The following is a 12659-nucleotide window of genomic DNA, read 5'->3' as shown; positions in this document are numbered from 1 at the left end:
CAAAGAGAAAGAAAGGAAGGAGAAGGGGGAAAAATAAAAGTCTCTATATTTTCTTGCTTCCCTCTGTCACTCCTGATGGTTTAGATGTCTTCTTTTACAATTTTGTGTTTATTCTGTTTGGAATGAACGGGAGTGATCACCTTTCCGGGGATGAGTGTCTCATGTTTGTACCGTCCTGCTTCTTCTCTATTTAGAGTAGACCTGTGGATGTTTCTTTTCGCATGGGTTGAGTGTTGCAAAACTCTTTTAGTTTTTGCTTGTCTGTGAAGTTCTTTACCTCTCCTTCTATTCTAAAGGATAGCTTTGCTGGATAGAGTATCCTAGGCTGCATTGTTTTGTTTTGTTTTGTTTTGTGTTTCATTCAGGAATTTCAATAGATCTTGCCACTCCCTTCTGGCCTGACGTGTTTGTGGAGAGAAATCCGCTGAGAGCCTTATGGGGGTTCCCTTGGAACTCACTCTTTGTTTTTCTCTTGCCTAAAGGCATTTAGGATCATTGCTTTCTCCTTGACTCTGACCATCTGGATTAGGATAGGTCTCGGTGTGGGTCTGTTTGAGTTCTCCCTGTTTGGCACCCTCTGAGCCTCCTGGACTTGGATATCGGATTCCTTCTTTAGGGCTGGGAAATTTTCAGTCATGCTTTCTTCAAATACCTTTTCGACCCCCTTGCTTCTTCCTTCCCCTTCTGGAACCCCTATTGTGCGTAGATGGGCACGCTTTCGATGGTCCCGTAGGTCCCTGAGATTGTTTTCGTTGTTCTTTATTTGTTTTTCTCTCAGCTGTTCTGATTGGGTTCTTTCTGTTGTCCTGTCTTCTGGGCCACTTATTCGCTCCTCGGTGTGATCTAGCCTCCTTTGGACAGCCTTTAGACCACTTCTCATGTCAGCCAGTGAGCTGACCAGTTCTCCTTGACTCTTCTTTAGAGCTTCGATTTCGTTTTTGACGTACAGTATACATCTAAACACTATCACTTGGAGTTCCTTCGGTACTTGGATCTCTCCTTTTTTGAAATCTTGATCTAGCAGGCCATCCGTGTCTATTTTGTGGATCGTGCTTTCAGGGAATTTCTCTGGCTCTTTTCATTGGGAGTGGTTCCTCTGCTTCCTCATGCTGCTCCTATCTCTCTGGCACTGTGGCTTAAGGAGTATCAGTTATCTATTGTGGTCCTTAAGGAGTTTAGGTATTTATCTAAAGCCTATACAGGAATAAAACTTTAAAAGGGGGGGAGAGGGAGAGGGAGAGGGAGAGGGGGGGGAGAGAGAGAGAGAGAGAGAGAGAGAGAGAGAGAGAGAGAGAGAGAGAGAGGGAGGGAGAGGGAGAGGGAGAGGGAGATAGAGGGAGACGGAGAGGGGGATAGGGGGAGAGAGAGAGACAGAGACAGAGACGGTGGGAGGGGGAGGGGGGTGGGGGAGCCGGATTTTAAAAGAATGGAGGAAAAAAAGGTTTGAAAACAGTGTACAAGCAATAATAGAAGAGCAAGTGGAAGCAGAAGAGCGATCGAGGTGAGACGTCTTCTAAAAGCCTTTAAAAAATAGAAAAGATCAGAAAATAAAACACAATTGTTTCAAAAGTAAATTTTTAAAAGGTAATCGGAAATAGAACAGACTTTAACAAGAGATAAAACACAGGATTTGAAAAGGAGGGAGAAAGAAAAGGTTTGAAGACACTGTGTAATCAATAATAGAAGAGTAAGTGGAAGCAGAAGAGTGATCGAGTTGAGACGTCTTTTAATAACCTTAATAAAAAGGAGAAAAAAGATCGAGAAACGATATCTGAAACCTGTAAATAATCAATAACAGGAGATCTAAACCAAGAGAAGAGAAAAAGGAAAGGGGGTGGATGTTTAAAAATAATAATAATAAAAAGATTTTCAAGGAAACATTTAAAAGGGATTAAAACCGTCAACGTAGACGACTGTTCAAAAGTCAAGGTTAAAAAGGTAACAGAAGGTAAAACCGATAGAAGAGAGATTAAAAAAGAGAAAGGAAAAGGAAAAAAAAAAAGGGGGGGGGGGACGTGTTCCCGGCACCGCGGTCGGATGCTGCGTTCCTCCCGGGAAGGAGGGTGGCTGGCTGGCTGGCCGCCCGCCCTCTCCCGGCCCCGGTCGTTCCGCTGCTCCGTGCGGCTGTGTGCTCCGACTCGGGTCGGCGGCGCTCCTCTCCGTAGGTGGGCTCGGGGAAGACCGTGGAACCGCCCCGCCCCTAGCTGCGTCCCAAAACTCGGCTCCTTCTTAGTCATGGTGGCGCGAGTTCTCTGAGGTACCGGGGCAGAAATATCCTATCTGCCTCGGGCTGTAAACGAATCTCAGTCCTGCCTAGAAGGCTGCGGAGCCCCCGGGTGCGGATTCGAGTCTCGGCCCCGCCCCCGCCCGCATGCTGCACGCCAGAGGCTATGGCGGCTGTGGCTGCGTCCCGCCTCTCTTCTCGCGAGAAGCGCCGGTGATGGCGCCGCGGATCTGAGGAGACGGAGGCTACGGCGCCCCTCCCCCCAGGGCACACCGGCCGTGTTGCTTTGCCTTTCTTTTCCCGTCATGTATGGGGGGGGCGGGTTGTTCTGCTCTGTATCCCCTCCCGGCCGCCGCCCCGGTCCTCCGCCCGGCTCGTGCGGCCTGTCCCGGCCCCTGGCTGCCGGCCTGCGACTCGGGCTGGGTGTCGCGGGGACCCTCTGTGCCCGTTTCACTTGGATCGGTCGGTCAAGGGGTGCTCTGGGTAGATCTGAGGCTCGGGGGCGCCCCCTCCGTCCCGTCGGCCTCTCCGTTGGAGAGGGGCAGTTTTGGCGAACGAGCCCTATTCCTCCTCTGCCGCTCCCTCCCCGCGGGACCGGTCCCTCCCGCACTGTTTTGCTTTTTACTCTTTCTTTTCTCCTTTTCTCCTACCAGATTTTGGGCGTCTTTGTCTTTCGAAGAGGGCGGTGTTCTGTCGGAGTTCCGCAGGTGCTCTGATTGGCCAAGTGGGTCCGTCGATGTGAGTTTTGGTGTATTTGTGGGAGAGGGTGAGCTACGAGTGTCCTTCTACTCCGCCGTCTTGCTTCTCCGCGGGTTATTTTTGAAGAGTAGGTGCTGGGGATTGAACCCTGGGCCTTTATTTTTTGCATGCTAAGCACGGGCTGTACTGCTGGATCTCTAGGCCCTCCCCACCGCAACACCCCCCCCCCTTTCCCACCGCCTCCATAGTACTCGATGAATCTCCTGACTAGATATCTATGCTTCCTTGGAATGGGGCCGTCCGTTTCTTCATCGGATGGATGGACGTCTGTGGATTCGTCTCGTTTCTCTCCACTGCGGTGGGTGGCATCGGGGCGTGGGGTGGGGTTGAGTGGCGTGGGCTGGGAACTGTTCTTCACGTGTAGAGGTGGAGCGGAGCGATGAGGATGGTGACTTTTTCCCCCGAGTGCTCACGCCGGGTGATGGAGGCCTGTGGTCTCACTTGGAAGAGGACTCGGGTGACTGGAACAGAGCCCGTGTGGGGTCGTTGTGGAGGGAGGAACTCCACCCCCCCCAGCCCCAGCCCCAGCCCCAGCCCCGGCACTTGTACCTCATCGAGGGACGGTCGGCCGAAAACAAATGAAAGCTGTCAGAGGTGGAGGTGGGGGTGGGGGTGAATGTGTGTGTGTGTGTGTGTGTGTGTGTGTGTGTGTGTGTGTGTGTGTGTCCCCGTTCCCCGTACCACAGTCCCTGGTCGAGGCCCCCCGAGCGGAGAAACGCACGCCAGGCCGTCCGTGCTCCTGGTTGTCCGGCCGCGTGTCCCCGCCGCCCAGAGATCCCGAACCGTCCCGCTCGCTCCCCTGCCGGGTGCCGTGTGCCACCTGCCTGTCGGCCGGGCGCTATTTTAGACACTGCGAAGAAGTCGGCCGGACGGCCGGGCCGGGCCGGGCCGGGCCGGGCCGAGCCGAGCCGAGCCGAGCCGAGCACGTCCAGGCCGAGGTGGGTGGTGCTGGGTTCGGAGGAGTGGGGTACAAGCGGGAGGCGGGCGTCGATGGAGGGGAGGGGGAGGAGGAGGGGGAGCAGGGATGACGATGGGCTGGGGGGCTTGGCGTGTGGGGTGGGGGTGGGAGGGATGGTAGCCATCCTATGACTTTCTCTCCCCACCCCGCCTTTGGCAAGTCTGTTAGAGTGACGAGGTTGTGCTGGTTTCTGGCTGGTGCACACCATAGTGATTGTGTTCTTCTTTTTCCTGGTCTTTTTCAGGAACCCTCGTCCCGAGGGACTGAATCTAGTGCCCTGTGCTGCGCGGTACGACCTAGGGGTCGAATCTGCCAGGAGAGGTCTTACAAGGATCTGGAGGATCCTGGAAAACTGCTACCATCCGGAATCCTACATGGATATTCAAGATCTTGCGGATGGATGGACGGACGGAAGACGGATCGAATGGAGGCCCCGCCCCATCCCCTGGACCCCTTGGCCCAGGAGGATCGTGATGGGTCTGGAAAGGACTCTTCCGACGAGGGTCTCGGGATGGACTTTCTCGGTCCGCGGAAGGTGTTTCTGCACAAAGAGGAAGAGAGGGGCGTTCTCGGCAGGAGAGCCCGAACCGCCTCCTTTCAGGGATCCGCTCCAGTCTGGGTCGGGGTCGGGGTCAGAACGCGACCACCGACGGCTCCCCTCCCTCGTCTTGGCTCTCCAACTTGGGAAACCCTCCTCCCTGCCCCCTCACCCATCTTCTCGTCAGCCTGCCTCCAGCTTCCCCGTGCCAACTACCTCTCTCATGCTGCCGGACTTTCCTCCCCCTTGGGCCGCCAGGAAGCTCTCCCACTCCTCCACGTGCTTTGGCTTGGAATCCCTGACAAACACAAGCGGTGCTGGAGGGCGGGGACGGGGGCGGTGGCAGAAGGACTCCCTTCATCTTATGGGAGCGACTTTTATCTCCATAGGTGGCGATTGAGAAAACACATAAAATCACTCAGAAGAATACCCATGTGTAGTCTCCCTGACCTAGATCCGTGTCTGTCTGTCTGTCTGTCTCTCTCTGCCTCTCTCTCCATTTCGCTATTCTGTGTGTGTGTGTGTGTGTGTGTGTGTGTGTGTGTGTGTGTGTGTGTGTGTGCCTTTCTGTCTGTCTCCCTTGTCTCTCTTTCCTCTCCTCTCCCCTCCTCTCCTCTTCCCTGTTCTCCCCTCCCTTCCCCCCTCACCCCTCCGCTCCTCTCTTCTCCCCTCCCCTCCACTCCTCTCCTCTCCCCTCGCCTCCTCTCGCTTCCCCTTCCCTCCCCTCTTTTCCCTCCTCTCCTTTCCTGTCCTCTCCCCTTTTATCCCTCCTCTCCTCTGCTCTCTCTCTCTCTCTCTCTCTCTCTCTCTCTCTCTCTCTCTCTCTCTCTCTCTCCCCCTCTCTCCCCCCTTCCCTTCCCTCCCTCCTCCCTACCCCCCCAACCCCTACCTTCACAGGGCCTCATAGATTGCAATCGGTTTCCATGAAATGTGATGAAGAGGGAATGAAGTTTAGAATGATATCCCCATGCCATCGAAACCTTCTTCCCCAGGGATAGCGAGTTATTTGTGGTTGTGTTTGTTTTTGTTTTTCTTGTTGTTGTTTTGGGGTGCAACGAGGGCACAGGAGGCGTTGGGAGTGAGGGTGATGTTTCTCTTTCTGTCTGTCTCCTCCTTAGGAAGGATTTTAAGAGGAGGGAGGACTCACAGAAATCTACCATCTCGTCTCGTACTGCAGCTGTGTTTGAGCTTCCTATACGATCTGGGCGGAACACTCCCCACCCTCACCTCAAGCCGCCATCGCCGCCCCCTCAGCCCCCAGCACCCCCGTCCAGTCCCGCGCTTGGGGCGGTGGTTGGGCATGGGGGGATGTTGGCGGGGTGGTCGTTGGTGGGGGTTGGGGTGGTGGAGGAAACCGGAAAACAGACCACTGTGGCACGTGGCTGACTGGGGCTTCAGGGTGAAGGAGGATGAATAAAATGGCCGGAATTAGGCTAACGGATTGCTTCGTTTTTGGGCGGGGGGGGGGGGGGAGAGGAGGGGAGGATCATTAGGTCATTCATTCATTCATTCATTTGCTTGGGGGGGGGTGTCATTCGGTTTCTTATGCTCGCCCTTAAAACGGTCGACTCTTCTGACTGACCGGTTGCTGCTCACGGTTCCAGGCCCGTTGTTGAAACTGGAAGCTATCGATCTTACTGTTTCTACTGTATTTCAGTCATTGCAAGTCATCATCGTGCTGGGTCTCTGAGTCCTTCTCCGAGGAGAAGGTCGGTCACGGGACTACTGACCTGACAAAATAGCCTGAGTGACCAAGAAGGCCACACCTTGAGTGCTTATGAGATAATGAGATCTAACCGCCAGCCTCTATAGAATGGGTCACCTGGGAGGCATCGTGACACCATGCTGAGTCTTCTGATGAGAAAACGATTCTGTGGATGGTGATCGATGCTTCATTGTTTGAGCTATGGCTCTAGAACCACCCCACCCACTCCACCCCCAAGGTGGGTACACAGTTTTGAAGACGCTAGCCTGCTGTGAATCCCCTTTGCCCGGCAGAGCGATAAAATGACCTCTTTTCTTCTAAGCTCCAAGACCTTGTCTCTGGATTCTTGGGCTCATCGGGGACGGGGGCCGATCTTTCGGCAACAAGCGTGCTTCAGAAACAACGGATGCCCGAGAAGGACACTCTGCCTCTCCCTCTTCTTCCGGGCCTGAAATGGGGAGGAAAAAAAATATCGCTTCCCCTGGAAGCCGGAGTCCAGAGCCCGCCATCCGGAGGGACTTCTGGCTTGGCCTTCTCCTGGGGTGGGGGGAGGGCACGCCACCGCACGTGTTCTTTGTCAACTCCCCATTTCTCTCTTCTCGAGTTATCTCTTTGGGAAGGCTCCCACACTGGATGAAAACAGACAGACAGGCTGGTATCTCTCCCTACCCCACCCTTCGCCCCCCAAATGACTGATCTTCTGTCCCATCAAAATCACCACTTGTTTTCCAACGTGGCTTTCTTGGATCCTGGAGGACTGACATCAACTTAGAGCCAAGATGGGCACAGAACTGAAGGACCTTCTCGGCTGGCCTAAGAAGTCTGTCATCGTGATGTGGGAGGTATTCTTCGAGGGACCTATCTCACTAAGTGCTTGACGGCCTTTTGGACTTTGAACCAACTTGGAGATAGGAACTAGGATGAGAGGGCCCCCGAAATAGCTCAGCAAACTCTTCTCCACCCTTAGAAGAGAGACAGACAGATAGACAGACAGACAGAGAGAGAGAGAGAGAGAGAGAGAGACAGACAGACAGACAGACAGACAGACAGACAGACAGACAGTGTGTGTGTGTGTGTGTGTGTGTGTGTGTGTGTGTGTGTCTGTCTGTCTGTCTGTCTGTCTGTCTGTCTGCCTGCCTGTCTGTCTGTCTGACGGTCTGTCGGTCTGTCTGCCTGCTTATTGTAGGAACTCTCTGTCAATGGAAGTATAGTTGACTTACAATGTTGTGTTCATTTATGACGTACGGCATAGTGATTCACTTATTCACACACACACACACACACACACACACACACACACACACACACACGTATACTTTTTCAGGATAGGTTATTACAAGCTATTGAACATAGTTCCCTGTGCTAGACAGTAGGACCTACTTGTGTACCTAGTTTGTATAGGGTGGTTTATATCTGCTAATCCCAAACTCCTGATTTATCCCTCCGCCTTACCCCGTTCCTCCACCCTACCCTGTCCCCTGTGTTAACCATCGGTTTCTTTTCCATGTCTGCGAGTCCAGTCTGTTTCTGTTTTGTAAATAGGTTCCTTGGAGTCTTTTTAAAATGGAGTTATTTATGTATGGATGGGTGTCTTGACTTACTTTCAGATCCCACCTAGAAGTGATGGCATAGGATATCTGTCTTTCCCTGGGTGACTGACTTCACTAAAACTATGGAACGCTTCACGCATGGGCGTGTGTCGTCCACGTTCAGGGGCCGTGCTGATCTTCTCTGGATGGTTCCCATGTTAGTCTATGTGCTGTGGCAGCAAGCGCTTTCCTTAGGGTTTTTGTCTCAACCTGAAAGCCAGCCCGGAGACTGAAGGTCTTCTAGTTGCCTCCACTATCTGCCTAGGACCCTCTCCACGAATGTTTCCCATTTTCTCTCACCCTTTTGCCTTGGCATCATTGAGTACGAAAACGCTCCGTCTCCTGAAGCCCTGCAGACTGAAGCTGGACAACGGGAGGTAAACGTCAGAGAAATGGCCACAACAGCTCCTGTGGAAACCATCCTCGGGCCTGTTTTCGGGGGAGCCGCTCAGAGAGTTGAGCCGAACACCCCAGGACATCATCAGAGGCATTTCAAACTGCTCGAGCCGTTTCGATGACCCCGATGTGTGGAAATCTCCTACCAGACTGACCCCCTACTCCCGGCCCTGAATCTGGTTTCTCATCTGCTCCGACGATTCACCTTTGTGCTGTACTTTGGTTGTCCACACAAGTGCCTCTTAGGCGATACCTGACTGCTTGCTCCCTAGGCCTAGCTTCAGAAGCCCATCGACACCACCGCCTCCTGAGACGAGATACTACAACGGCAACAGTTTCCTTGAACAGACCTGTTCTCAGAACTAAGAAACTGGGTCCATGAAACGCAGGCCCCCTAGGAAACCATTCCCTCCCTCCTGCCCCCAGACCGCACGCACGCACGCACGGACGCACACGCACACGCACAGTCAACAGCCCAGCTTTTAATGTGTAAAACTTCCAGGGAAGTTACAGAATAGGGAAATGTTGGGGTCCAGAGTAGGCTGCCCCAAAATGTGCCCGATGGATTATGCTGAATGAAAGGGACTTCACAAGTGGCCAAGGGGGAGGGTATAGGTCAGTGGTAGAGTGTGTGCTTAGCAAGCAAGCACAAGGTCTTGGGTTAAATCCCCAGTACCTCCGGTCAAAAATAAATGCATAAAATCGAATTCCTCTCCCCGCCCGCCCCCCAAAGTATACACTGCTGTATGTCAACTCTGTCTCAATAAAACTGGAAGGAAAAAAAGGAAGGAAAAAAAAAAAAAAGCATGATTTAACAAAAGAAAGAAACAAACAAAGAAAGAACTGCCCGAGGCAAGAGGAACACTCTGTCCCTCCTTTCTGCCTCCCTGGAAGCAGGGGAAAAAGAATTTTTTTTTTTTTTAAAGTCTCCCATCCCAGAGGAATCTATCAAGTCAGAGGTCTGCTTCCATGCCCTTCCATGATTCTCAAACGGTTTAGTGGGGTTTACCCAGGTTAGGAAAAGGAGGGGACTCCTTTGGCCTGAGACCAGGCGAGATTCTCCCCCTCCCTCCCGCCTCCCTCCGTGCAGTTGGGACGGGGTGGCCTAAGGGTGGGGAAATTGAAACCAAAAAACAAAAGCCGTTCAACGGAGAGGAGCCGGAGGCCAAGTCAAAGGCTCTGACCTGAGCACAGAGCTTTCTGCATTTGAATGAAGCGATTGAACGAGGCCCTGCCGAATGGATCCTCCTGACGTCCCCGCCCCCGCTTCCAGGAGACAGTCCAGTCGATTTAGGACCCGATTTGGGACCGATCGGTGGAGGAGGCCTGGGCGGCGGCGGCAGTGGCGGCGGCGGCGGCGGCGGCGGCGGCGGAAGCAGCGGCGGGGGGGCGGGGGGGGTGCGCGGGCGGGGGCGGGACCAACGGTCGCTCCAGCTCTGCCTGCCTGCCTGCCTGCCTGCCTGCCTGCCTGCCTGCCTGCCTGCGGGGCTGAGGCCTGAGGGCCACGCTGGTTCCTGCCACTCAGGGAAACTTGTGCGGGTGTTGCCGAAAGATCGCCCTCCCCAACCCCGTCCCTGAGGAGCCAAATAACCCAGAGACAGGGTCTTAGAGTTTAGAAGAAAAGAGGCAGCTTGATTGCTTTGCTGGGCAAAGGGGACTCACAGCAGGCTAGTGCCTTCCAAACTGTGAACCCGTCTTGGGGTTGGGGTTTCATGCTTCTGTGGACGAACAGGTTGGAGCATGAAAGGGAATCACAACAGGCGGGAGCATAAAAGGTGCTCATGATCAACAAGGGTCTCTGATAAAACTTCCTCCTAAATCTGGATGAGTGTCTGGTAACATGGGACCTCCTGGTGGTCTAGTAGGTCATCAGCCCGTGACCTTCTTTCTCTGGTCAGACTCACCCGGCGGCACCAGCGCCACGGAGGAACTCGGGGTGGGGGGGTGGGAGGGGGCTGGTCGTTCTCCTGAGCTTATCCTCCCGTGACTCCCTTCCTGGGGAAAGACTCAGGCGTCAAACATGATTGTCAATTTGAACGATCAGAGGAAGGTCCAATCAAACAGTTAGAATCGACAACTTTAGCTGCTTTGAACAGTGGGCCTGGGGCTGGGAGCGGTGTCTGGTCAGTCGAGTTTGCTGATCGTTCTAAAAGCAAGCAGTAAGCATAAAGCCCAAAATTGGCTTAGCCTAAGTGCGGCCACTTCATGATTCCTCCTTCACTGGGGGCCGAGGCTTGGGGGAGGGCGGGGGTGGGGGACACGACTGAGGTGGCGACGAACTTCTCCGTGAATGCTCGGAGCCGAACTGCTCTCTGGGCCTAGGTCCAAAAAAGGCCTGAGTCTCAGCTATGACAGGTTCTCTCTCTTTCTGGGCACATGGACTGACTCGCCCCGCATCCTCCCATCCTGTCAGACCCTTCGGACACGCACCTCCACCCGAGGAGTTCTTTGGCCTCGTCCAGAAAAAACAAACACACGCACGAACAAAACCAACCGAGCACAGAGAAACCCTGATGATCTCCTTGGACCCCATTCACTTCGGAGAGTCCCTCTCGTAGAAATCCCCTCAGCTCGACGATTTCACCATAGCCGCCTCCCTTTCTCTGCCGCAGTGACCCCCACCCCCACCCCCACCCCTGCGTGGGCCCTGTCCCTCTACCTATCAAAAACCAAACCCCAGGAGAAAAGAAAATCAGAATGCTGCTTTGAGCCACTGGATCTGTGAAAGGAACCAAACAGAAAGCCGAAATAACCAAACCAGCCGAACACCGAAAGCGAACAGACAGATACCCCAGAAAGAAGGGCACGCTGACCCTGGCCCCTTTTCTTCCTGGAATCAGGACATAACATAGATCTACACCCCACCCCCGACCCCACCCTCCCCAGATGTCTTCTTTATGCCGGAACGAGAGTGACGTTCTTAGTGTCAATGGTGCTGTTTTGGAAATGACAGGCCAGCCAAGAAACAAGCACCACTCGGAGGGTTGGAGTACTCAGATTTCTTACGCCGGCGGGCTCAGAGGGGCTTCTGCTCCTAAGCCCTGAGCACCCCCAAGACGTGCACGTGAGGTTTTCTAGGGTTAAGTACAAGCTTGGGGTATTCGGCCAATAGGCACGCGATAGCTTTAGCAACAACATTATCACAAGAGTAGAGGCAGTGAGGCGGCAAACCGACATTTCAAGGCCAGATATGTCTCTTTGAAAATCCAGCTGGCTAGCAAAGCATGAATAGGGAATCAGCAAACCGACACTTCTTAATTTAGATTTACGAGTTAGCCCAGCAGACCTCAGATCAGGAATCCGACACTTGTTACACTTAGATTTGTGACTTAGCTTGTTAGCCCATCTGGGCTTTTCCTTCACAGTGTAAAGCGGAGAAGGAGAGAATTCTGTACAAACAGACCTCGATGAAAAGAATCCTCATCCTCTTTTAGGCCCCCACCTCAACACACACACACACACACACACACACACACACACACACACACGCATGCACGCACGCGCGCGTATAGTTACTCCTGTTCTCTCTCTCTCTCTTTCTCTCTCCCTCTTCCTTTATTACTGATGTTTTTAAAAATGTTTACTGATAACGCAGAAAAAAATTGCTGAAGTGTTGTCCAGGAATGATATTCATTTTTGAAAACATGATATATATTGTAAAGGATTTGGGCTCCCTTAGAAAAATCCCAGTCCAGGCACGATTGTATAGCACCTCTTTTCACTTTCAAGTATCTCACTTCAGACAATAAAGTAGCCTGTCATCTTCCTTGTGCATGACGTTTGTAACTGGCACAAGTCAAACGGCACAAAATTCAGACCCAATCTCCTGATCCGTATGATTCTCATATTCTTTTTCTTTAGTGACCCCAGAAGCTATGGGTCTGTGCCAACCACCCGTGGCTGTTCACTATCCAGCATTTCTTCCATTATCTTTATGTTGTCCTGTTTCTTGGAAGTATTAGTGCAGCTACTTTTCCCGATGGTCTGTCTCTGTCTCTGTCTCTGTCTCTGTCTCTCACTCTTTTCTCCTTCTATTTTGGGGGGGAGGGGCATGGGTTTGATTAGGTAATTTATTTATTTTAATGGTGGTTCTGGGGATTGAACCCAGGACATCATGCATGCTAAGCAGGCACTCTAACGCTGATCTATATCCTTCTCTACACCGCCCCCCCCGACCCTCCAGCACCCCCCCCCCTCCCCGGCCAGGGCCTGTCTTTGCTCAACCCAATAGAAGAGCATTTATGTTTTGCCAGTTTTCTGGGTCCTTCTTTGTTTCATAAAACTGAGAAGAAATACGTGTGGAAGTTCTCTCCTATGAATTGAACAGACTGAAGATCCTTTAAATAACCAAATGAGGTGGAAGTGCCGAGAGTACCATACGGGAACACACCGAGACACATCATCATCAAATTGACCAAAATTAAGGGTAAGGAGAAAATATTAAAATGAGCGAGAGAAAAGCAACAAATAACATACAAGGGAACTCCCGT

The 12659-nt window shown here is 52.8% G+C and overlaps 1 non-coding gene across 1 annotated transcript; it reads right to left on the bottom strand.

The window, feature by feature from the left end:
• Positions 1-7850: 7850 nt before the first annotated feature.
• Positions 7851-7959, bottom strand: LOC140692312 (U6 spliceosomal RNA). The gene has a single exon (XR_012067883.1). It is a non-coding gene; the product is annotated as a U6 spliceosomal RNA (small nuclear RNA).
• Positions 7960-12659: the final 4700 nt, after the last annotated feature.

Source organism: Vicugna pacos, unplaced genomic scaffold (genome assembly GCF_048564905.1).
Source record: "Vicugna pacos unplaced genomic scaffold, VicPac4 scaffold_5, whole genome shotgun sequence".
Lineage (NCBI taxonomy): Eukaryota > Metazoa > Chordata > Mammalia > Artiodactyla > Camelidae > Vicugna > Vicugna pacos.
The sequence above is the reverse complement of the archived record's forward strand: the minus strand, read 5'-3'. Positions and strand labels throughout refer to the sequence as shown.